Consider the following 26,169-nt stretch of genomic DNA (forward strand, 5'->3'; position numbering starts at 1 on the left):
GAATGGGCTCTGGTGAGCAGCAGCAGGAGAAAGTATGGATGATCCCTTCAATTTGTAAGGGAACTCTGCTTTGATCTGCCATTTAATTTGTGATTTACAGCAAGGATTTGGGAGCCAGACTATGTAGTTTTGAACCTCAGCACTACCCCTTCCTATCTCTGTAACTTTCCTATATGAAAGGAGGTACTAAATACTAGAACCTTCTTCATATTACAAGATTACAGGATGTAAACAAGACCAGAGATATGTAATCATTGTAAAGTTCAATATGGTTAGTCCTACCAAATTGAGATTATTTGCCTGTGTTTACAAATAACAACAACGACATTTGAGATGCTATCTACTTAATCCCTACTGCTCTGTTAGTGTCTCTCCTATTATTTCAGAGTTCTTACAAGTGATCCTATTTTGGGTTTTTACAAGGTTTTTATAAGTTTCTTGTAAGGATTAATTTAATTAAAACATGTTATATAGAAAAACTCAAAGTTAGCTATTATATATTAATGTTATTATTATGTCTCAGAACAAAATGGAGAAAATTGCTAAAAAAATGGAGCTATAAGGAATTGACTTAGGCTAAGGAAATAGGTATTTATTGATTCTTCATCAGCATTGATCTAGCATGATTTAGATGGTGGTAACCTACAATCCTTTCAAAAGTTAGCAGGCGAATAAATATGCTTTCGGTTGTGTTATCAGTTCACGCAATGGAAATGACCTTAAATCCATACCAAATGACAGGCACAAATGGGATGAAGGTTGAGTTAATGAGTTATTTTTACAGTTGAGCAACATTAAATCCAAACAATGTTATTCTGCAGTGTATATGACAGATCTGTGCTTTCAGTTAGTCCCTTGTAGCAATTATGACAGTCACAAAACTGTAAGAAGAAAACAAGGTGCAATTCAGATTGCTTTTGGGAGTGAGCATAAGAGAACAAACAGGACCACAAGTAAGAAATTGGACATTATAAGAAATACACTAGGGACAAAGTTTTGTAGGGAGAAAGTAAATACAACCCTGAACGTCTTCTTCCCCGCCCCCCCCCCCTTTCCTTTTTGCAAGGCATAAGCAAACTCCTTCTGATAGGACTAACCATTTTGACTTTCTAATGATAATACAGCTCTGGATTTGTTTACATACCATATAGCTTATTCACAGAGCGTGCTAACCAACATATGCTGTGTGTTTACTTCAGGCTTGCAATATTGACTGTGAATACTGCTCAGTCCAAATACTACCGTGGTCTTTTGAAGCTGTAGTTATAATATTTTAAATACTCTCAGATGTACTAGATTGTTAATCAGTTAAGCATCCAACTTCAGCTCAGGTCGTGATCTCATGGTTGGTGAGTTGGAGCCCCACGGTGGGCTGTCTGCTGTCAGTGTGGATCTGCTTTGGGTCCTCTCTTCCTGTCTCTCTGCCACATTCGCCCGCTGTCTCTCTCTCTCAGAATAAATCAACACTGAAAAAAAAGAAAATCAGAAACTTATTGTTATTAGATAATAGAGCAATAAAAATATTTTGGGGGGAAGGGAGAAAGGAAGGTTCAAAACACCTAAGCAGTGACCCAAGCAGCTTAATAAACCATTTGGCATGAAGCACCTCAGAATGTGCTAACATGTTCAGAACACTTACTTCCATGTATCTGAGGAAGAATTGTCACATATTTTGATTCCTCAATTTGAAATAATTTTGAGCTTTTTCTTCTTTTCCAAAAAAATGACCTTGATTTCCCAGTTTTGGAATTACACATTTCTTAGTCTAGACCTTATAATACGTAACAAAGACAAACTGGCCACATACTGGTGTAACCGTTAAAGTTAGAACTGTCGATAATTAGGGTTAAATCCCTAAATTTAGAAAACTGACTCTCCTTCAGTGAGTACTGCCGTTTACTGAAAGGTAAAATATTGTTAGCATGGTGTAGCTGATAGGGTGGGTAAGCTCCAGCTGGTGGGTGCTCTCTGCTTCCTCAGTCTTCCTGGGTCACCCAGTCTGCCTTCAGGAAGCACTTCAGGTTAGTTAATTCCAGGCGGGGCACTCATACCATTGTTCCCAGGAAACTAGCAATATTAAACTTTGTAAACCAAGACCTTAGATGGTCCATGAAGTCCTTCCAAGTGTTGCTTTCTGTTTAACTCCCTATCCCAGGTCAAGCCAGCCCTACAGGCAGTCACTGGGGGTATATCCTCAGTTGTTTCAGCTTCTTTTTTGTAAGTAAGGAAGAGAAATCTACTCTAATTAATTCAAATAAAAGGGGTGGGGACATGTAATAGTAAAGACCTCACAGAATCAAACATAGTCAGGCTTCATGGGAAATCAGACTATAACTGAAGCTATCAGGAACCAAGAAATCCATATTCTTCCTTTTTCTGTCTCGCTGGGGCCAAGCGGTGTCTCCTCTTCCTTTCTCTTAGCCCATCTACTCCATTTTCCTCTTTCATGTAGCCAGCACATTAATGCACATGTTCCCAAAATAGCAGACAGCCTCCAAGTTTGTATGACCTAATCAGCATAGCTACCTTCAGGCTTTAGGTGTCTGATCAAAATATTTGAGAGGGGTAAGAATGAGGGGAGAGAGACAGAATATGATGTGATACAGGGAGGCCAGTGGACTATTTTACCTCAGGTAGCTATCTTTGATCCATCAACCTTGGCCTTAGGGCTCCTGGATGTTAAAGATCAGTCTTATTCATCACAGCAAAGAAAATGGGAGATGACAAGTGAAGCAAACCGGAGATCAATGACATTTGAAAATAGTAACAATTACTACATTTTCATACTCCTTGACATTTTCTCTTTGTATGCGAGCTAGATTTTATGATGTTCAGTTGGAGCTTCAACACTTTGTAGGAGCAATACTGGTATGAAAAAGATGATTTCTTCTCTGCCATGTGAGGATCTGGCAATATTGCTGCCATCTGCAAACGAGGAAGAGGGCTCTCACCAGATACCAGATCTGCTGGCACCTTGATCTTGGACTCCCCAGTCTCCAGAACTGTAAGAAATGAATGGTTGTTGTTCAAGTCACCTACTGTGTAGTATTTGTTGCAGTAGCCAAAATGAAGACAGGCAGATAAAATCTAAAAATGTTATTGAAATATTTTTCTCTTCATATTTGATCATTTTAACACTGCACTGAGTTGACTTGTAACTGTGAGTATGTTGCTTACTCTCTAGGGACCTCATTTCTTTTGAGTTACTATAATCTATAATAATGAAGTTCCAAATATATATTCAAACCCATCAAAAAGAAATTGCCTGATTGGATTTGAGAAAGGATTCTACCCCTCAGGCATTTCACTTAGTTCATGTTTCTATGATGATGTTATTCACCTCTAACTTTCTTTATGAAATATTCTTATAATAGAACATAGAATATTAGACCTGGAGGAAATATTAGAAATTATGTAGTCCAACTCCCTCATTAATTTATACCATATTTTACCCTTCTAATTATTGATATAAAACACTATTGAGGTAACAAAAAGGAATAAGAAAAATCTGGGACTACATAAAATGAAGCACTTTTTAGAGAGGAAACAAAACTCAAATGAGGCCTCACCTTTATCAATAAAGCTTTGTTCATTTACCCCATAATTATTACCTGATAGATTTTTTAAATTTGTATTATCTGAATCACAGTATTCACAGATATGAAATAAGAAGTGACCATGTTTATGGTTTCTGTTATAGGAAGAACAACTTTTAAGTGATTCTCCTATATTCATAATTAGTTGTGGCTCAAAAATATAAATAGACATTAAATACATCACTAATGTTGAGATTTTCTATGGAGACAAATTTGAAAAACTTCCTTTAGTCTTATAATTAAGTTTTGAACAGTATGCTATTTGATAACAAAAAGCTTATTTCTATATTTATTAATATTTGCAATGCCATGATGGACAAGGCGCCATCTCAGCTATAAGAAACATGTGTTCTGAAGTCCTCAAGCTAAAGTCCTTAGGCCCAAACATTTCAGTTTTGTTCATGCTTTAATGACCACACACCTTTCAGAACTGGAAGGAGTCTTTCAACATAGAGATGGAAAGGACAGACAGCAGGCTATTTTTAGTTGCCAAGAATAACACATTCTAGCCAATACATTTTTTTACATGGTAGTGTGAGCCAAGTCCAAGGGTGTCATTAAAGTATCCCTTAAAATGTGGAGCAACGATTGTTTCTAAAAAGCATTCATAGGGGGCTCCTAGGTCCCTTGGTTGGTTGAGCATCTGACTTCGGCTCAGGTCATGATTTCATTGTTTGTGGGTTCAAGGCCATAGCTGTCATCTGTGCTGACAGCTCAGAGCCTGGAGCCTGATTTGGATTCTGTGTCTCCCTCTCTCTCTTTGCCTGTCCTCTGCTTGTGCGCTCTCTCTCTCTCTCTCTCTCTCTCAAAATAAATAAACATTTTTGGGGCGCCTGGGTGGCTCAGTCGGTTAAGTGTCCGACTTTGGCTCAGGTCATGATCTCACGCTCTGTGAGTTCCAGCCCCGCGTCAGGCTCTGTGCTGACAGCTCAGAGCCTGGAGCCTGCTTCAGATTCTGTGTCTCCCTCTCTCTCTGGCCCTCCCCTGTTCATGCTCTGTCTCTCTCTGTCTCAAAAATAAATAAACGTTAAAAAAATTTTTTTAAATAAATAAATAAACATTTTTTAAAAAGTCTTATAGAGCTCTCTCAACCTTTGCAGGTTGGGGGATTAAAAAAACATAAAATAAAAAGCATTCACAAAGTCCAATTCTTTTTTTTTTTTTATGTTTATTTATTTTTGTGAGAGACAGAGACAGAGACAGAGGATCCAAAGCAGGCTCCAAGCTGTCAGCGCAGAGCCCAATGTGGGACTTGAACCCACAAACCATGAGATCATGACCTGAGCGGGATTCTGATGCTTAATCGACTGAGCCACCCAGGTGCCCCCACAAAGTCAAATTCTTAAATAGTAAAAAAATTTAAAAATCTAAACATTTTAAGAATTCTTGCTTATTCCTTTGAGAATCTGTTTTACTGGAGTTAAATAATTCTCAGGTCAGAACAATACAGCCATTTCCTCCATTCTTGGCTCTCTGTCGATTTCAACATTAGATTTTGCTCTATTTCCTCTGCTGTGAGTTTGAATTTCTAGGCAATAAAGATAACAAGATAGGAAGCAGTGTGACTTCTCCTTTCCACCTATATTTAAAAGGTAGGAGGTGGCTAGAAACTTGCTTAAAGAGCCCACTAGTTGCCAAAAATGTTTGCAAATTGTTTCAGTTAACCTTTTTTATTGGTCATAAGTAGGTCTATTATCTCCATTTTAGAGAGTAGGACACTGTGGGTCAGAGAAGCTAAGTAATTTTCCTAAGGTCATATGGCTAATAGTAAGACTGGAAGAGGACTCTGAATCTGAACAGAAACAGAGATAGAGTGAGATAAACGTCTCATTTGGTGAGCCACTCACCCTCATCTCTCTTCATGGCTCTTCTGCACAGACAGTAGAAGTAGTAATAGCTTTGGCTGCCCTGGGCCTCCGTGCAGAATTTAGATGCCATCCCATGGAAGCTTTAAATTTCTAATATTTTTTAGAGAAACTTAACAGAAGACCATAGGGGAAGGGAAGAAAAAAGAAGTTCAAACAGAGAGGGAGGCAAACCATAAGAGACTCTTAAATACAAAGAACAAACTAAGGGTTGATGGGGGTGGGGGCTTGGGGAGCAGGGAAATAGGTGAGGGGCATTGAGAAGGGCACTTGTTGGGATGAACACTGGGTGTTGTATGTAAGTGATAAATCATGGGAATCTACTCCTGAAGCCAAGACTACACTGTGTACACTATATGTTAGCTAATGTGACAAAAATTATATTTTAATTAATTAATTAATTTTTGAGAGAAAGAGTGTGCAAGTGAGTGAGGGGCGGGGGGGGCGGGGAAGGGGGGGGGGAAGAGAATCCCATGAGGGGCCAGAGAGAGAGAGAGAGAGAAAGACGGGGAGAGAGAAGTGGGGCTCACCCAAAGTGAGGCTCAAGTTCACCCAATGCAGGGCTCGAGTTCACCCAATGAGGGGCTTGAACTCACAAACCACAAGATCATGCCCTGAGCTGAAATCAGAGGTTTAATCGAGTGAGCCACCCTGGTGGCCCTGAAGCTTTAAATTTCTGAAATAAAGGCCATAACCTGCCAAGTATATTTGTAGTAAGATGCCTTAAACATTGAAGGTATAATATTGAGTTGCTTCCTTTATTAGCAGTTTTGTAGTGAAAATTCTCCATGAGGAGTCAGTACAGCTCACCATGCATGGTGATGTGGGACACCTGTACCAGAGCTTTCTCTTCTGGTGGCCTCAAGCCTTACAGGCTTATTTTTTGTGCTTTCAAATCTTTCCTCATTTGATTCTTTCAACTTACAGGCAATTCATTTCTTAAAACTCAGAATTGGCTTTCCAAAGTGGTGTGAAATTTAGATGCTAATTATGTTTTATTTAATTTGATGTGTGAGTTAAGGGGTTAAAATAAGTCACTAACTACTTTCTCAAAAGATATAATAAATCTCTCAGATTGAAGAGCAAAATAGAATAAATTGTAATCAGAATAGTGTATGATATTGGGGTGCCTGGCTGGCTCAGTTGGTAAAGCATGAAACTCTTGATCTCCAGGTTGTGAGTTTGAGCCCCATGTTGGGTGTAGAGTTTACTTAAAAAAATTAGTGTATGACAAGTGTGATGTTTCAAAGGGGCACATACACCCCAGTATTTGTAGCAGCACTATCAACAATAGCCAAAGTATGGTAAGAGCCCAAGTGTCCATCGACAGATGAATGGATAAAGAACATGTGGTATATATATGCAATGGAGTATTACTCAGCAATCAAAAAGAATGAAATTTTGCCATTTGCAACAATGTGGATGGAACTAGAGTGTATTATGCTAAGTGAAATTAGGGGAAAACAACTGTATGACTTCACTCATGTGGAATTTAAGATACAAAACAGATGAATAGAAGGGAAGAGAAGCAAAAATAATATAAAAACAGGGAGGGGGATAATATATAAGAGACGCTTAAATATAGAGAACAAACAGGGTTGCTGGATAGGTTGGGGATGGGGGGGATGGGCTAAATGGGCAAGGGGCATTAAGGAGGATACTTGTTGGGATGAGTACTGGGTGTTATGTGTAGGGGATGAATCACTGGATTCTACTCCTGAAATCATTATTGTACTGTATGCCAACTAACTTGGATATAAATTAAAAATAGAAAAAAACAAAAAGAAAAAAGTGTATGATACCTTTTCATGCAAGAAAAATGAATGATTTGTAAGAACTCTCCTGAGAAATTAGGTTCAGAGACAGGCTCAATCCTCGACTCCTCCCCTCCTCCCTACTTCTTCATCCACAAGACAAACAAAGCAGGTATCTTGCAATACACAATTTAAAGTGAAGCTATAATTATCACCTAGTAATCTCTCATCATAGAATTCCTAACATCTCCACACCATCCTGCTTTGATAATTCTCTGCTCAAAGTAAATGGCTGCAGTATCAACTGTTGAATGTCAATAATCAATTCCTTGGTAGATTACATAATAGAATAACAAAACAAAAAATTGCTGCCTAACAAACAAAGCCTTTGATCTCTCATTTGGCCACTTGTGCCAAATGCCTGTATGTCATCTGCAGATAACGAGCAGTGCTGACATGGCAGACAGGAACATTTGGGAATGGCCTCCAGGCCTAAATCCAGCAGAACCAGTCTCCTGCTCTCAACTACCTACAGAAAAATCTGCACCTTCATGATTTTCTTGGGACAACTCCCCCTTCTGGACCATGTTATGGCTTCCTGGGACTCCCAGGAAACAGCTTGTGCAAACAGCTTGGAGCACACATCAGAGCCTGCGGTGTCCCCACTAGGTTCTTTGGTTGGTCTAATAATTAAATTGACAGGACAGATGAACAGGAGAGGGATTTAATTTCAAACATTAAGGAGCCCATAAAAATGTGAGACTCCCTGAAGTGACCAAAGCAGGTAAACTTTATACTTTTTAAGCAAAGGAATAATTATTTGCGAAGAACTGACAAAAGGATTTGGGCTTGGGGTGGCAAATAAATGAGGGGCAATATATAGCCTTCTTGGCCCTGAATTCTCTGTCTCTGGTGATAAGGATGCTTTCTACCCTTCAGGTGCAGGGAGGGTAGCCTTCACTGGAGTTTTTATTTCCTACTTTCAGGGGGACAAAGGGTCCTTCCTGTACCAGCTGTTTCTTAAGTAACTTTAGTTCAAAATAATATGTTGAGGCACCTAGGTGGCTCAGTCTGGTAAGCGTCCAACTCTTGATTTCAGCTCAGGTCATGGTCTCACGGTTTGTGAGTTCGAGCCCCCGATCGGACATTGTACAGGCCGTGCAGAGCCTGCCTGGGATTCTCTCTCTTTCCCTTTCTTTCCGTTCCTCCCTCACTTGTGTATTATAAAAAAAAAACACAATAAAGTTTAAAAAAATAATCAATATGTCAAAGTGGCAGTGTGGGGCGACCCACACTGACTCTCACCATTCCTTCTCATTGGCTGACTACCTTGTGGCACTGCTTTCCCATTCAGCCCACATGTATGTTGCTTCCCATTCCTCCCTGCCTCTCCTCCATCTCACTGCCCTGGGTTTCTACCTACCACATAAAGCAAGAGCACTTAGTCTCCCTTACACTTTGTTGTCTAGTAAATTGGGCTTACACATAAGCCCACTATATGAACCAGAAAAAATAAAATTCTGGATGTATGTAAGGTACAAAAGCAAGTGGCTCTAGGAATAACTGATAAAAACCTATTTTTATGCTAATATCTTCAAATTGCATACATAATAAATCATTGTTACAATATGAATTTAGAGGCATTCTAGTGCTTGGATGTAAATTTCATCTTTCAGAGTCCTGAGATTCTTTGTTATATCCTAGTTAATTAAGAATTTATTGAAAATCATGTATATGTGCAGCACTATGTAAAGCTTTGGAAATGCTAAAAAGGGCCCAAGACACCTTCTTTGTCCTCATAATATAGTTAGAACAGGGAGACAATATAGAAGTACTGATTTGTGTGGCCTAAAGTGCCTCAGAGAAGTGAGGAAATTGTTGATGGTCTCAAGGATCTTGGAAAATTTCATGATGGAGATGTAAGGGTTCTGCATCCAATTCCAACGTGGAAGAGGGGTTTCCCCACACCAACAGGCAATTCTTGGGCACCAGCTGCGCTACAATTCAATTCAATGCTGACACTATCTACTCTGAGACAGCATCAGATTCCACAGATTAAAAGCTCAGTCTTGCAAGACTGCCTCCCACTCCCTTTAGACATGAGTTGCAGGCCCAAATCGTCACTTGTGCTTCTGATGGGCCAACTACAGATCGGAGAGGTTCCAGAGCCCAGGGAAACATTTTGCTTACCAGATTAGTGGTTTATTATAAAATGATGAAACTCAGGAACAGCCAGATGGAAGAGATGCATAGGGCAAGACATGGGGAAAGGGGAAAGGTTAAGGAGCTTCCAAGCCCCCTCTGGGTGTGCTGTTTTCCCAGTACCTCCATGGGTTCACCAACATGGAGGTTCTCTGAACCCCATCTTTTCGGGTTTTTATGGAGGCTTCATTAGGCATGATTGATTATATCACTGGCCATTTACTCAATCTCCAGACCCTCTCCCCTCCACAGAGGCAGGGTCGGGGACTGAAAGTTCCAACTCTCTAATCACAAGGTTGCTCTCCTGGCAACCTGCCCCCATTCTTCAGTGCTTTCCAAAAGTCACCTCATTAATATAAGACATCTTTATTGCTTTCATCACTTAGGAAATTCCCAGGGTTTGAGGATCTGTGTAACAGAAACAGGGATGAAGGCCAAATATACATCTCTAGTGATAAATAACAACATCACAAGATGAAACTTTTGAATGGTATTTTTTTTTTTTTAATTTTTTTTTTTTCAACGTTTTTTATTTATTTTTGGGACAGAGAGAGACAGAGCATGAACGGGGAGGGGCAGAGAGAGAGGGAGACACAGAATCGGAAACAGGCTCCAGGCTCCGAGCCATCAGCCCAGAGCCTGACGCGGGGCTCGAACTCACGGACCGCGAGATCGTGACCTGGCTGAAGTCGGACGCTTAACCGACTGCGCCACCCAGGCGCCCCTGAATGGTATTTTTAAAAAATATTTATTTTGAGAGAGAGAGAGAGAACAAGCAGGGGAGGTGCAGAGAGAGAATCCCAGGCAGGCTCTGTGCTGCCAGTGCAGAGCCCTATGTGAGGCTTGAATTCATGAACCTTGAAATCATGACCTGAACCGAAATCAAGAATTGGACACTTGGGGCACCTGGCTCAGTCGGTTAAGCCTCCGACTTCAGCTCAGGTCATGATTTCACAGTTTGCGGGTTCAAGCCCTGTGTTGGGCTCTGTGCTGACTGCTTGGAGCCTGGAGCCTGCTTCAGGTTCTCTGTTTCTTTCTCTGTCTCTCTCTGCCTCTCTTCCACTTGTGTGCTGTCTCTCTCTCTCTCACACAAATAAAAATAAACATTTAAAAAAAAAGAATTGGACACTCAACTGACTGAGCCACCCAGGTGCCCCACTGAATGGCATTGTTAAGGATGAATAATATCTGAATGGGTAGAGAGGAGAAAGAAAGGTGCTTCTGGGTGCACTCACTATCCCTGCATTCTTTTTAACACCCCAGGGCGTTGTAGACTGCTTGAATCTTATCAGTGAAACACACATTCATCCATAATATAAAAAAATTAATGGTTTGACAATTTTCTCAAAACAACAACAAACAAAACAAAGCTGAGTCTAAACCTCAAATCTGAGGGTGCCTGGCTGGCTCAGTAGGGAGAGCATGTGATTTTTATCTCAGAGTTGTGAGTTCGAGCCCCATGTCAGGTGTAGAGATTACATAAAAATAAAATCTTTAATTAATAATAAAATAAACTTCAAATCTGGGTCTTCAAGCAAATTCTCAAAAGGGCCCTCTCAATTTTGTTGATAAAAATAAGCACTCTTGATGAAGGGTCCCTTACTGATAACTTAGATGTTTAAGAGTAGGTAAATTAATAACTGTGTATGGTGACAGATGGCAACTATATTGTGGTGAGCATTTATCTGTGTACATAAAGGTTGAATCACTATGTCATATACCTGAATCTAACATAACATATGTCAACTATACTTTGATTAAAAATTTTGTTATTTTATGTTAAGTAGCCTCTATGCCCTGCATGGAGCCCAATGTGGGGCTTGAACTCATGATCCTGAGATCAAGATCTGAGCTGAGATCAAGAGTGGGATGCTTAACCCACTGAGCCACCCAGCCACCCCTCAATTAAAAATTTTTTAAAAAGAAAAGAAATTCATGCATATTAAATAGAATAGTCAGAATATAGGATTGTTTATACAAGAGTGAAAATAGATAATACTTCACTTTAATATTGAATTATGGGATATCCTGGAAATAAGTGACTTAATCTCATTGACAAATGATTATCTAGGCCCATATTTAACATTCAAGTATGTGACCTATAAAGTGTTGTTGATCTGGGAGTAAAATTCAAGAATTTAATTTTACTTGAGGACAGTTTGTTAGTTGAGAACTCACAATTCAGCATAAAAACTCCTACTTAGGGGCGCCTGGGTGGCGCAGTCGGTTAAGCGTCCGACTTCAGCCAGGTCACGATCTCACCGTCCGTGAGTTCGAGCCCTGCGTCAGGCTCTGGGCTGATGGCTCAGAGCCTGGAGCCTGTTTCCGATTCTGTGTCTCCCTCTCTCTCTGTCCCTCCCCCGTTCATGCTCTGTCTCTCTCTGTCCCACAAATAAATAAAAAAACGTTGAAAAAAAAAAATTGAAAAAAAAACAAAAAAACAAACTCCTACTTAAATTTAAATAATTGAATTCAATATAATTGTTAAACTTAAAGAGCAATTTATGAAGGAAAGGAAGATAGATAATTAGGAAAAATTCCTAAAGAAAAACCCTTGTTAAGGGGACAGATTATGTTCTCAACTGTTAGCCACAAATTTCTCCTCTCTCTTTCTTTGAGTGATACTAAAATTTCAAAAATTCAGTATATGAAATACATACTGGTGAGCCAATATGATGAACAAATTTGCTTCAAAATATTCCAGGAGAAAAAAAGTTGGGAGAAGAGCAGACAGGAGGAACAATGAGAGGTGACAGGTCATCAAGCTTCATTATGCCTTCTCTCCTATGTATTTGTAATTTTTATAATATGAATTATTTTATAAAATCCATGTATTTTCAGCAGATGACAATTGATGAATTAAATCTTAAAAATTGTTTTAAAAATGTTTATTTTTGAGAGAGAGGGAGAGAAAGCACAAGTGGGGGACAGGCAGAGGGAGGGGGACAGAGGCTCCTAAGCAGGCTGACAGAAGAGAGCCAGATGTGGGGCTCAAACTCACGAACTGTGAGATCATGACCTGAGTCAAAGTTGGATTAACCAACTGAGCCACCCAGGTGCCCAATGGCAGGAATTAAATCTAAATTTTTTTCCTCTTTTTCAAGGTGTTTATAAATATACGTTGTCAAAAAGAAAACCATAGACCAAGGGACACCTGGTGTCTCAGTTGTTTAAGTGTCAGACTTTGGCTCAGGTCATGATCTCACGGTTTGTGAGTTCAAGCCCCACGTCAGGCTCTGTGCTGGCAGCTCAGAGCCTGGAGCCTGCTTTGGATTCTGTGTCCCCTTCTCTCTGTTCCTCTCCTGCTCATGCTCTGTCTCTGTCTCTCAAAAATAAACATTAAAAAAACAACAACAAAAACACACCACAGGCCCAAAATGGAGTCATATATTATACTAGGCCACATCAACAAACTGGGGCATAATACTTAGCCTAATTGTAACCTTCCCAGAAATGCAGTCTTAACCAGTCAGTCAGGAAAGTCAGTCAGGAATTTTCTGATCAGCACCAGGGAGGTAATCTGTCACATGGGCTCTCTCCATACCCCAAAGGAAGATGAGGTAATCTGTATAATAAGACCCCCCCCCCACTCCCCTTCCCCATAAGGAAAAGTGACCTTGCTTGAAACAATCATTTCTTTTTTTTTTTGGCTTGATAACTTTCTTGCCCCACCCTCATTCCTATAAAAACCTTCCTTTTTGTATAGCTCTTCAGAGCTCCTTTGTACTTGTTAGATGGGATGCTGCCTGATTTATGAATCATTTAAGAAAGCCAATTAGATCTCACATTTACTCAATTGGATTTTTGTTTTTAACGCATCAATTATTTCATTTCAGCTAACTGTATTGTTATTAGGGGTGAATAAGGCAGAGGAGGGGATAGACTAGTCAGGAGTGATGGGGCAGAGTTGTTGGATATATGTAAGGAAAACAAACACCTTCTGAGGAAGTTTACAAGATTTAGTAACTGCTTAAAGAAAGAAAGTAGGGGGACATCTGGGTGGTTCAGTCAGTTAAGCATCTGACTCTTAGTTTCGGCTCAGGTCATGCTCTCTTGGTTTGTGAGATCAAGTGCCGTGTCAGGCTCTGCGTTGACAGTATGGAACCTACTTGGGATTCTCTCTCTGCCCCTCCCCCACTTACTCTCTATTCACTCTCTCAAAAATAAACATTAAAAAAAAAAAAAAGAATAAGGTAAGAGTTGAGTTTCTTAAACTGAGTGGATGATGACAGTACCACTAACTCCTCAGGCTATAAGGGTAAGGTAGGAGTCAGAAGGGATAAAGAAAGCTATAAAGAGAGTTGTTTGGCTGGGCTGATTTTGAGGCATCTAACAGATATTCTGCTCCAGGAACATGTTTCAGTTTTTTACCTTGAATTAAAATACCCCAATCCTTTTGATAGGTACTACATCTTGGTATTTTCAGAGGTAGTCTTCCCTTAAATGGGTTTGTCTGCATAGTCTCCTATGGGCAGCCTCAGGAAGATTCTGGAACCTCCTTGGCTAGCATCATGTTGCTGAGAAAATGTTGTCTTCAGGATTAAGAAATTAAACAGTTAATTTATGTTTAATCTCAAAAACACACATAAGAACTACCAAATCTTAAGCACCCGGGTAATAGGTAGTGGGGTGCTTGACAATGATTCATTATCATTTCCTCCCAGCTCAGTGAAAATTGCTGTCTCCTCATTGTGGTTTGAGTAATTTGACCAAAGTTTAATTACTAAACACAGGCAAAGTCCAAATAAAACTTCATGTTTTTATTCTTTGTTCTTTTGCTTTATTTTTTTTTTAATAAATCTCCATAGCATTTATAAAATAATAACAACATATCTGAACCAGTAGCATGTTCCTGCGGGTAGTGTTTCTCAGCTGAGCTCCAGGTAACAGAGACCAGAACCAGAGCTCCCTCCCTTTCCTATTGTACCTTCACCAGGTTCTTTCATTAATGGAGTATTGTCCCTGCTTCTTTCTTTTCAGTTCACTGGTCCATAGCTTCCAGGTTAAACAAAGAAATTTCAGTAGATCATTTTTATATATCTATTTATGTATGTTAGCTTCCTCTTCACTGCATTCCAGGACAAATTTCTACCACTAACCAGGCACCTTTTCTGTGAGATTTTTGTGAATATTTGGCTTGTTATTATTGGATAAAACACAAAATGTGACTTCAGATTAATTTCCTTTTTTAGTCTTTATCCAATTTTCCACAAACTACTTCACTCCTAACTTAAAGGGATCACTCCTAAAATAAAGATAGTCTTCTTTTTTCTTTTTTTTTTTTTTTAACCTTTGCATTTGTTTTGCCTCAGGTACTTTTAAGACTGCTGGCTAAGGGTTCAATCAAATTTAAGGAAGATTAGATTGTTTTGAGGTTGGACAATTCTGTTCTCAAACTTGCTTTGAGATTTTATCATCTGATTGACCACATGAAAGAATATAATGAGAAAAGAGCTAGGAATCTGAATCAGGCTAACAATTGATCTAGTGTCATGGGAAAGAGAGGTGAGCATGACCTTTAACACACAGTAAATCTGCTCAAGTATAAACTTGGCCTAATTTGATGTGTTGGGCTCTGACCAATCAACAACATTTTTCTTTGGGGATTGGTTTACGCAAAAGTGAGAAAAGAAATTTGAAGAAGGGAAGAGAGACCTCAACTTTCATAAACCTAAGGAAACAGAATACAATAAGGTTTTGGCAAGTGAAAGCCTACAGGTGACAGTATTTGGGATAAAGTTGGAATGACAGGCCTGGGAAGGGCAATGTAACGGGGTTCCTGCATGTCAAGAAGAAGCTTGAAGAAGAGGATCTCTGGTAGGAAGGGGTTCTTGAAGGGAGAAAATGGGTCCTCAAAGATCAGTGTTACCTACAATTTTACCTAGGCTAGGTCCTAAAACACTCATTATCTTTGGCTTAAATCATACCAATTTAAGATCTGCATTACTCCACTGACATTTGAATCAATAAAGTAAAATATTCAGGAAACAAAATGCAGAGTAGATTATATTACACTTTTTTACTTGATGCCTTAACTTTTAAGAACCAAGATACTGGAATGCTTGAAGGTAAACTTAAAAAAATGTTTTTGATGTTTATTTATTTTTCAGAGAGAGAGACAGAGTGCGAGCAGGGGAGAGGCCGAGAAAGAGGGAGACACAGAATCTGAAGCAGGCTCTCAGGCTCCGAGCTGTCAGCACAGAACCCCATGCGGGGCTTGAACTCACAAACCCCAAGATCATGACCTGAGCCGAAGTCAGATGCTTAATGGAATGAGCCACCCAGGTGCCCCTTGAAGGTAAACTTTTAAAGGAGAAATGCAAATGGTGTGGGGGTAAATGAACATTTTCATACATGATTTACTCTAAGGTATTAGCCGATCAAACAAGTATTTCTTGGGGCACTGTGCTGACAGCTCAGAGCCTGGAACCTACTCCAGATTCTGTATATGTCTCTCTCCCTCTGCCCCTCCCCTGCTCCACTCCATCTCTTTCTCAAAAATAAATACACATTAAAACACACACACACACACACACACACACACACACACACACACACACACAATATTTCTTGAGTAAACAAGGTGGGTATATGGATCACACTCCATGTTAATTCTAGCCTCAATAATGATTCTGTGCTAATGATCTTTTTTTTTTGTAAATGCTTACAAGTCATCTATTTAATTGTGCTGTTGACCTTTGTCCAGGATAGTATTAAAATCATACATCTTTGTATTGATCCTCTATTAATTTTGTTCTCTTCACACTCTCGATCTATCTGCTCTTAATCTGTCATTTTATTTAAAGATCTGATTTTAAAGCAAGTAATTTCTTCTTTTCAAACACCATTTGAAAATTATCTGAGGAGTATGTTTTTTAATTCAAATTCAGGAAAATTAGATTTAATTGCAAAACTGATAACATTTTGAAAATGGAATGATATCTTTTGGAAACTGAGAATTAATATATATGTATATATATATGTACAATAGTAATAAAATCAGTGCACAGAGAAATGCCACAGGTACATTATGTCTGGTGAGTGGAAATAAGTAAAATGAATGTCATTTATAGAAGATTTCCCCAAGTTTTTTGCATTTGCCCCTAGAACAATATATAATTCTTTCAAAATGTTTTGACTAAAATAAAAGGTGTTAACCTCCCCTGATAAAAACTCTTGTAATATTTTTAGAATGAAATAGATAAAAGCATGTGAATAAGATGATGATAAATGTATTAGGAAGAAGCAAACTTTGGAACTGAATCCATCACAGAAAAGTTCTCTTGGAAGTGAAGGTAGACCACCTCTCCCACACAAGAGTGCAGCAGGCTTTAGAGCGTTTGGCTTTCCTGCCAGGAGGCTGCACTTCCCAAAGTGCTCAGGGATACAGCTTCTCGGCATTCCAGGCAAGATCTCTGTACAACGATAGCAGAGACATGTGGGGAGGAAGGTTCGGAGGTGGTTCTAACTTCGCAGAAACTGACTTCCCTCATCATGTCAGGAGAAGGATGGTGGTTCTGATAATTGGGCTTAGCATGGCAACAGAAGTGCATGGCTCAGGTGTGTGTCCTGTCACTATGTCCTCTCTGGAAGGGATGGCCATCAAAGCCACCCTCTAAAGGGTCAGTGGGGTATAGCCCAGATTCTGAACCAAGGGTGAAGGCTGTCCTGTCTAGACACAGCACATTAATTATGTTAAAAAAATTTTTTTAACGTTTATTTTTGAGAGAGACAGAGAGGGAACAGGGGACGGTCAGAGAGAAAGAGAGACACAGAATTTGAAGCAGGCTTCAGGCTCCAAGCTGTCAGCACAGAGCCTGACACAGGGCTCGAACCCACGAACTGTGAGATCATGACCCAAGCCGAAGTCAGATGCTTAACCGGCTGAGGCACCCAGGCGCCTCTAATTATTTTTAAATAGATGAAAGCCAATCTTATCTTATGTTTCAAATCTGACACTGATGATTTTCCACATTAGAATCATATTATATATTTATGTATTTATTTTTTTAAGTAGGCTCCACACCATGGAGCCCAATGTGGGGCCTGAACTCATGATCCTGAGATCAAGACCTGAACTGAGATCTAGAGTTGGATACTTAACAGACTGAGCCACCCAGGTGCCCCAAGTCAGAGAGCTTTAAAAGTCTTGATGTCCAGGCTGTACCCCTGACCTATTCAGTCATAATCTTTGGGGGTAGAACCTGGGCATCAAAAGTTTTAAAAATTCCCTTGGATGATTCCAATTGTCCAAGTGGTAACAATTAGCTTTTCTTTTTTAAGCCTATTGGCTTTGATTACTTTAGAAATGTTGACCAAAGAAATAGTCTTGTTATAAAGTGGTACTTGCTTGGAGGATCCCAGGGAGAAGAACAATCATGGGGATCCTTATGAAGATCTCATTATATCATTTTTATTCCTCTTGTTGTTATATTTGTCCTATATTCTCACTTTTCACCCTTAGGACTTGCTTTCATGCGGCCACTGGATCACTCTCTGTGTGTGTGTGTGTGTGTGTGTGTGTGTGTGTGTGTGTGTGTAAACAGAACAAATTAATTTGGGGGATAGTGCTACCTTTACTTGCCTTAGGTTGTTTTGTTTTTCCAACAAAACAGGATAAAATGGGAGGTCCAAAGTTTGAACTGGGACCACAGTTGTTCCCAGAGACCCATGCTTTTCCACCAACCAGTGAGGGGAAGAGAGTGAAAAGAGTGTTGAGATCACCTTGCCAACCAGGAGCTTTCTGACAGAAATGCAAAGTAGGAGGTGCCTGGGTGGCTCAGTCAGTTAAATTTCTAACTCTTGACTTTGGCTCAGGTCATGATTTCAAGGTTTTTGGTTCAAGTCCCATGTTGGGCTCTGTGTTGACAGCATGGAGCCTGCTTGGGATTCTCTGTTTCCCTCTCTACCTGCCCTGAGTACTCTCTCTGTCTCTGTCTCTCTCAAAAATAAATGAATAAACTTAAAAGAAAAGAAATGCAAAGTAGGTTAAGTTACTAAAGGGGCTTTATTCCACCCCCTATACTAGGAATTAGGTAAAGTTTCTTACTGTACCTTAAGACTGTCCTGATAATGCCATTACCTTCAAACACTCTCAAAAGAGGACACCTGGGTGGCTCAGTAGGTTAAAACCCCCATGACTTTGGCTCAAGCTTAGGCTCAGGTCATGATCTCCCAGTCCGTGGGTTTGAACCCCTCATCCGGCTCTGTGCTGACAGCTCAGAGCCTGGAGCCTGCTTCAGATTCTGTATCTCCCTCTCTCTCTGCCCCTCTCCCCTCATGCTCTGTCTCCCTCAAAAGTAAATAAACATTTAAAAACAAAAAACACCTTCAAAAGAGGAGCTAGTTAAAAGCAAAGTATTTATCACCAATCAACTAAAGATAATTCCTTTAAAGATTCTACTTCAGAGCCAGCAGGCCTTTAATCCAACATTCCCTTGCTTCCAACTCCACTCCTTGCCCAATACACACATGGATGTTACAAAAAATTCACATAGTCTTTTTTAAAAAATGTTTATTTATTTATTTGGGGGGGGACGTGGGTGGGGGGAGGAGCAGAAAGAGAAGGAGAGAGAATCCCAGGCAGGCTCCAAGCTGTCAGTGTGGAGCCCAACTCGGGGCTCAGTCTTAGGAAACATAAGGTCACAACCTGAGTGGAAATTAAGAGTTGGACACTTAACTGACTGAACCCCAGGAACCCCAGACATTCACATATTCAAACTAAACATTTGTAATTATGATTTAGAGAGTCCATGGAAGTTCAGTTAACTATCATTGACTTTCATTATTTTCATGGGACTTTTAAAAGTCCCATGGGACTTTGATTGATTGTTTTTTTAGTTATCTCTACACTCAACATGGAGCTTGAACTTACAGCCCCAAGATCAAGGGTCGCATGCTCTTTCAACTGAGCCAGCCAGGTGCCCCTCCATGGGACTTCTTTATTTCAGTGTAGAGTAAAAGAGGAAACCTGGATTTTCATAGTAGAGAAATCTAGATTTGAATCTCTGCCACTTACTCTATGGCCAATTTTTTTAACTTTTCAGTGCCTCAGTTTCTTTGTCTATAAAATAGGTAGAGTTACTGTAGGAATAGTACAAATATATGTGATGTTTTTGGTATATGGTATGAAATCAGTATTTAATATTGAAGTTTTAATTATTTTTTTAAGTTCATTTATTTATTTTGAGACCAAGAAAGTGTGAGTGGAGGAGGGGCAGGGAGAGAGAGAATCCCAAGCAGGCTCTGCACTGTCAGCTGGGAGGCTGATTCAGGGGTGGAACCCATGAACCATAAGATCATGACCTGAGCCAAAGTTAGAAGCTTAACCCACTGAGCCACCCAGGCGCCCCAAAATTTTAATTATATTTGTTGTTTTTTTTTTTTAAATTTTTAACATTTATTTATTTTTTGAGAGGAAGACAGATTGCAACTGGGGGAGGAGCAGAGAGAGGGGAGACACAGAATCTGAAGCAGGCTCCAGGCTCTGAGCTGTCCGCACAGAGCCTGATGCAGGGCTAGAACCCATGAGCTGTGGGATCATGACCTGAGCCAAAGTCCAACGCTTAACCAATGGAGCCACCCAGGTTCTCCTAATTATGTTTTTTAAAGGAATCTCTACACCTGATGTGGGGCTCGAGCTCACGACCTTGAAGTCAGGAGTCAGTTGCTCTAGCAACTGAGCCACCCAGGCACCTCCGTTTTGTGTGTGTGTGTGTGTGTGTGTGTGTGTGTGTGTGTGTGTGTGTGTGTTTAAGTGTGAGGGTTTTTCTCTATCGTGCATTCTCCAGTAATAACTTGTGACCACTGAGTTCTCACCCTTGACTGTAAACTCCATGAAACCAGGAACTCTATCATTTAATCTACTGCCTGGAATAGAGAAGGTCATCAATAAATATTTGCTGAATGCATATATGTTTCTCTTGTACAATATGCTCAAAATGTCATGTGAGCAAATGCCTTTACTATGACATAAGAGAACTTCAGGACACATTTTAGTGATGAATAAAGTAAATTGTAAAAACAATTCTCATGTTACTCTCTTGAAAACATTAACTTGTTGTTCCCCATTTTGTTCTGTTCTTCTTTTTTAGTGCTACAGCATAGGATTGTGGGTGTGGGCTCTGCAACCACAGCGCAACACTCCCTGGTTTCAAATCCAGACTACATTACTGAGTAGCTGTGCAGAAATAAATTAACCATTGTGTTTCTCAATTTTCTCATGTGTAGAATGGTTATAATAGTAACACCTATCTCACAGAGCTCTTTGTTGATGGTTAAATGAGCTAATACTTGAATGTACTTAGAATAGCGTCTGGCACACACTACGAGTATTAGCTCTTCTAGCTCCTTCCCTGGGCCAGTCTATGCTAGTTATCCTATCCTATTCTGAGATCTAGGATGAATGGTCTCTCTTGTGGCCTTCTGGTTTCTGGAGAAGCGGGCAAAGTCCTGGCTTTGCTCTCGTTCACCAGATTTGCCCTCCAGTTTTGATTCTGTTCTTTCCGCAGCCATGTGACTGGCATGTGGGCAGCACATCCAGAGCTCTGGGTGCTGGAATCGCTCTCCGACACTTCCTGGTTATGAGCAGTTTCCTAGTGGTGAGTTTCCTGTCAGGAAGCAATCTCTCTGTCCTCTCCTGCCTATCTCCTTCCCGGAGCTCTTCTCTCCTAAATTAGTATATTCTATATCCTGTCCTATGATTTCTCCTGAAAGTCTTTTGCCCTTCACAACTCCCTCTCCCCAAGTTCTCAAGCCACCTAGCCTGATCTAGATGATATATCTGTATCCCTTCTCCACTTTCCTTTCCCAAGTCACCGCCCCTCCCTCCAGGGACACAGTGTAGTCCCCTCTGGGGAATGTTCTCTTGGAGTCTCAGACAAGTCTGTGGGTGTATGCAAGGTATTTGAATGTTGCCTAGAATAAGAAAAGATCACCCACCTCCCTGACTGCAAAAAACAACAATAAATGAGGACAACCCAGGGCTCTTGAATAGCAGAACCAATTTCCAGAGCCTCCGTACCTAGCAGTGCCTAGCTCTTAGTAGGGCCTCCATAAAGGTGTGTGGAACACTGAACTGGCTCAGCCTCCAGGCCAGGCCACAGTCTGGAAAGGACAGCCTTCTAGCGCTCTTGACTTCACTTAATTCTGGGGATCAGGCCCCACCCTGTTTGGTTAACTTGACCTGTACCTGTGAGAAACTGCAAATATTTCACTGTAGGTTCCTACCATATCTGAGGAAATGTTTATTTCCTGTCCACTGCTAGCATAATCCAGCAATATTAAAAAAAAAAAAAATAGGGTAGCTAGAGAGAGCCATGAAAAGAAGGAAAAAAATGAGTGGTCACTTGCTCACCAGAAAGCAAACACATAAAAAGAAGGAAGAAAATGTGGTTATTGCTAACAAGTGGCACAAACTCCCAGTTCCTCCTTTTATGCTTCTGTCCATAGGCAGCTGTCTCCCGTGGCCTTCTCTTACTGGGCGTCTCTCTCACATGACCATCACTGACTGATGTGACTCTGGGCTTTCTGAGACAGAAACACCAGGAAGGTGATTTGCTTCTGGCCTTCCCTCTAGACTCCCCATCAAAAGGCCCATATCTGCTAAGTCTGAGACTGGGAGGGGAAGAGATTGAGATGTTCTCCCCTTCTGTACAGATTCCTCATTCAATCTGGCTGATTTTTTTTTTTTTTTTTTTTTTTTTTGGAGAGAGATAGTGAAGGAGAGGGAGGATGGGGAATCGGTTGAGAGAATTTGAGAGAAAAAGATAAGGAAAAGGAGAGGGAGGGAAAGTGGGAGTTACATCATATCTGTGCATCTGACTTTTAGAATTTTTAAGAGCAAATTTTTGTGTGTCCTCCTTAGAATTCCGTACGATGTGAAATTTGAGACAAGATGTATATAAAGTGTACATTTGGAAGGTCATACGATGAAGATCAAAGGTTATTTAAATGAGGGGAGGGAGTTGTCTCTTGGTGGTTACTAAATCTCTACTGTGTATTTTTAGAGCTTTCATTGAATCTTAAGATAAGGTGAGGAAAACAGGATTTCTTAAGTATTGATAAGTGGCAATTTAACAATCTTTGTGATAACCATCAAAAAGTTTCCTTGAACAAAGTTATCTTGTTAAGAGTTTTCAAACTGTGCCCTTGGGTGTTAAGGGAGAGGGAACTGAATGGTGGGGTTGGCACCGGGGTGTCTGAGGCATGCTGCCCACTGGCAAGGATTCGGTGCATCTCTTACAAGTCTTCATTCGTGATAGCCAAGGTGGGAGCATTTATACCACAGAAAGCAGCATTTATACCTCCAAATCAGTGTTTCTCAGAGAGCCCCTTGTTAAACGTTTACCAGCACACCCCTGCTTTTATTTGTATTTGTAGATAATGTCTGTGTAAAATACAGCTTTTGAAAAAGTGTTTGGCCTGAAGCAAGTTTGAACATGCTTCCCCTCAATTGGGGTTTTCTCTTCCTTTCTGAGTAAAATGCATAGTGAATATTATCCACATTTTCCTCAACTTGTGCTAGGGTTAAGTCCTGATAAAGCCATCAGAAGTCAAAAGTACATATAGTGCACCCGATCTACTGATCATCACAGTTTAGCCACACCTACCTTATAACCGTGCTCAGAACAGTTAGATTGGCTTACAGATGGGCAAAATCCTGTAACACAAAGCCTATTTGATAACAAAACAGTTGACTGTATGATGAAATTTATTGAATACTGTGCTGAAGGTGAACACCAGAATGTTTGTATGGGTGCAGAGTGGTTCTGTACAAGTGTCCATTGTTTACCCCATCCCTCACCGATGGATGGCGGGGCCAACTGGGAGCTGGGGCTGCTGCTGCCCAGTGTCACGAGGGTCACGGGAGAGTCGCGTGCTGCATATCCCTAGACCAGGAAGAGATTGAAATCAAAATTGGAAGTTCGGTTTCCACTGAACCATGCACCATGCATGGTAAAGTAAAAAAACCATTAAGTCAAACCACTGTAAGCTGGGGGCCATCTGTAATTTGAAGAACTATTAATCATTTTATTATTTTTATACCACTTTTTTTCAGAGATCACAGTGATTTTATTTTGCTAAAACTATAGCAGTTATATGACATACCTTGAGCTTTCTAATAAATCTGCATAAAATGACTGCATCAGGTACTTAAAAATGTTTTAAGATAAATCAAAAGAAAGAAGATCTTTGGTTGTGGGCTTGGGGTTTAGTAAATGTAGCCTTTATGGGGTTAGTCAGCTGAGTAAATTACAGAAATGGATGTGTTCCAGAAAATTGCCACTCCTTTATGTTTTATGTGCCAGGGAGCAGTATTAATATTTCTTTAAGTTCTGATTAACATTTTTGTTCTTTTTGGATTATGGTATTGGAATACTGTATTGATTTCTTCCCTACTACTTTTGACTTCCTGGCTGTTTTTTCCTTGCATGTTTTTTTTGTAGTGGCTCCTTAAACTTGCACTTTGAGAACTTTGATGGTCAAGCCCATGAACAAGAAACGTTGGTGATTTAAGCCTTAGATCACTTTCCTCAGGTCTCCCCCCACTCCTCTCAGTGCTCCTTTCTCAGGCTTTGTTGGGTCAAATTTCGGGTCACTATTCAGGCTATTTTTTACTTTGGTCTCTTATCCCAGGAGGCTAGCTGGCTTAAGGGATGAAAGATGCCAAGATCTGAGTTGAGCTTAAGGGAAGGGAGGGAACTCATTTTGAGTTAAGCCTAAACCATGTGCTTGGTCTATAATCAGAGAGCTCGGCCTTGGGGTTTTAGGTGTGTATGGTTCTTTGACTTCCTTTTCTCATCACTTTTAAACATCTTCCCCAGGGCCTGTGGAGAGAAGATGTGGTTGTACCATGCAGGAACTGGGTACTTTGGAGTCCTTTGGCTTCGTAGCATGCCCATTATTCCAATGAGGGTCTCCAGTTGTGGTTGTCTGGTTTTGAACTGCTGTTACCTGCCCTGAACCTCTCCGTGGCCAGGCTCTAATGAAGACCATCTTTTTCTGATGTATACAAAGGTACCCTTAAGGCTTGTTTTCTGATCTAATAGCAAATCCTGTGTAAGCTAGCAACAGTGACGATCCCATTGGGTATACAGATTCTGACCTTGTGTCCCAGTTTCCTAGGACTGAAAAACAATCAAAAGAGTTATTTTGAGTGCTCACTTTGGCAGCACATACACTAAAATTGGACTGATACAGAGAGAGTTAGCATGATTAGTGCTTGCCAGTGGCTGGGATGGGGGTGGGTGAAATGGGCAAAGGGAGTCAAAAAGTACAAACTTCCCATTATAAAATAAATAAGTTGGGGATGTAATGTACAGCATGGTGACTAGAGCTAATAATACTGTATTGCATATTTAAAAGTTGTTCACAAGTTAAATCTTAAAAATTCTCATCATAAGAAAAAAAATTCTATAACTATGGATGGTGTTGGATGTTAACCTGACTTCTGTGATCATTTTGCGGTATATACAAATATCCAATCATTATGTTGTACACTTGAAACTAAGATAATGTTGTGTGTCATTTATACCTTAATCATAAAAAAAAAAAAAAAGAATTACTTTGACAGGGGAAGATAAGTCAGTCCTTAGTCACGCAAATAAGACTTTTGCTCTTCCCTGAAAATGGAGTTCTTCTGCTGGAAGCCTTTTGTGCATCTCACACATATGGCCTCCTCCTCCTACTAATTTGCCAGACTTGTCTGGATCTGTTTGAATTAAAGTAGCAGACCCAGTTTGAGTGCATTGCCAGAGGCCCCTCAGGCTTCTGCAAGGCCTGCCCCACCAGTTTGACAAACATGCTCAGGCATACTTGAACTCCACCATGGACAATAGATTTCCCGCTATACAAATAAAGCAGGGGAGCAGGAAAAGAAATGGTGGTCAAGGAAGGAGAATGAAAGGGCATGACCTGGTGCTGCTGCCTGCCTTAGGTCCTCTTTTGATTTGCATTTTGGTGGTTAATTCGGCAATAAAAATTGCTGTACACCCACTTGCCTGCCTTTCTTCTCTCCACATCTTAGACCATAAACTCTTTAGGGGTCCGGCTCCTTCCTGGCTTAGGTGTAGTGTTTACCAAAAATGCTTAGGAAACTTTTTTGACAATTAAAAAAAATTTTTTTTTTTCCTACACAAGGAGGAGTGACCAAAAATGAACTTAGATGTGAAACTGAAGCAAACAAAAAAAAGCTTTTCACTTTGCTTTGAACTGAGGACTTTGTTAAAGGAGCAAGGCTCTTTCTGCATTGATATAATTCTACTGCAGCCAGTTTCACCAGGTCTGTCCAATGACTGTCGTAGGCCTGGATCAGCTGTGCTGTGTATACAACATGGCATCACTAATTCTCGCTGCTAGCTTCGGCTCAGACACAATGGAAAACAACTCCCCAAAGTTAGATTTAATCATCTGGATTGATTTTTCTTTAGTTCCAATCTTTGCAAGAAACAGTGAATGTACAGCCAAACTCACTGTCCTTGTATCTTGTATTTCTGGGTTTGGTAGTGAAATATCATATAGATAATATAATATCAATACATACATACAGATAATACATACATATGTACAAATAATATAAATTTGTTTTTTGTGATTTTTAGAAAAGATTTTATTTACTTTATTTTTTTTAAGTTTATTTATTTGGGGGGGGAGGGGCAGAGAGAGGAGAGAGAGAATTACAAGCCCAATGTGGGGCTCGAATCCATGAACCATGAGATCATGACCTGAGCCAAAATCAAGAGTCAGATGCTA

At 40.2% G+C, this 26,169-nt stretch overlaps 1 long non-coding RNA gene across 1 annotated transcript; it reads left to right on the plus strand.

The window, feature by feature from the left end:
- Window positions 1-1,804: 1,804 nt before the first annotated feature.
- LOC128778316 (uncharacterized) lies at window positions 1,805-25,868 on the plus strand. The gene is made up of 3 exons (XR_008423881.1): window positions 1,805-3,004; window positions 15,528-15,715; window positions 24,243-25,868. It is a non-coding gene; the product is annotated as an uncharacterized LOC128778316 (long non-coding RNA).
- The last annotated feature ends 301 nt before the right edge of the window (window positions 25,869-26,169 follow it).

The sequence above is a fragment of the Panthera pardus genome, unplaced genomic scaffold, assembly GCF_024362965.1.
Source record: "Panthera pardus isolate Hobbes unplaced genomic scaffold, ASM2436296v1 HiC_scaffold_10, whole genome shotgun sequence".
Classification (NCBI taxonomy): domain Eukaryota; kingdom Metazoa; phylum Chordata; class Mammalia; order Carnivora; family Felidae; genus Panthera; species Panthera pardus.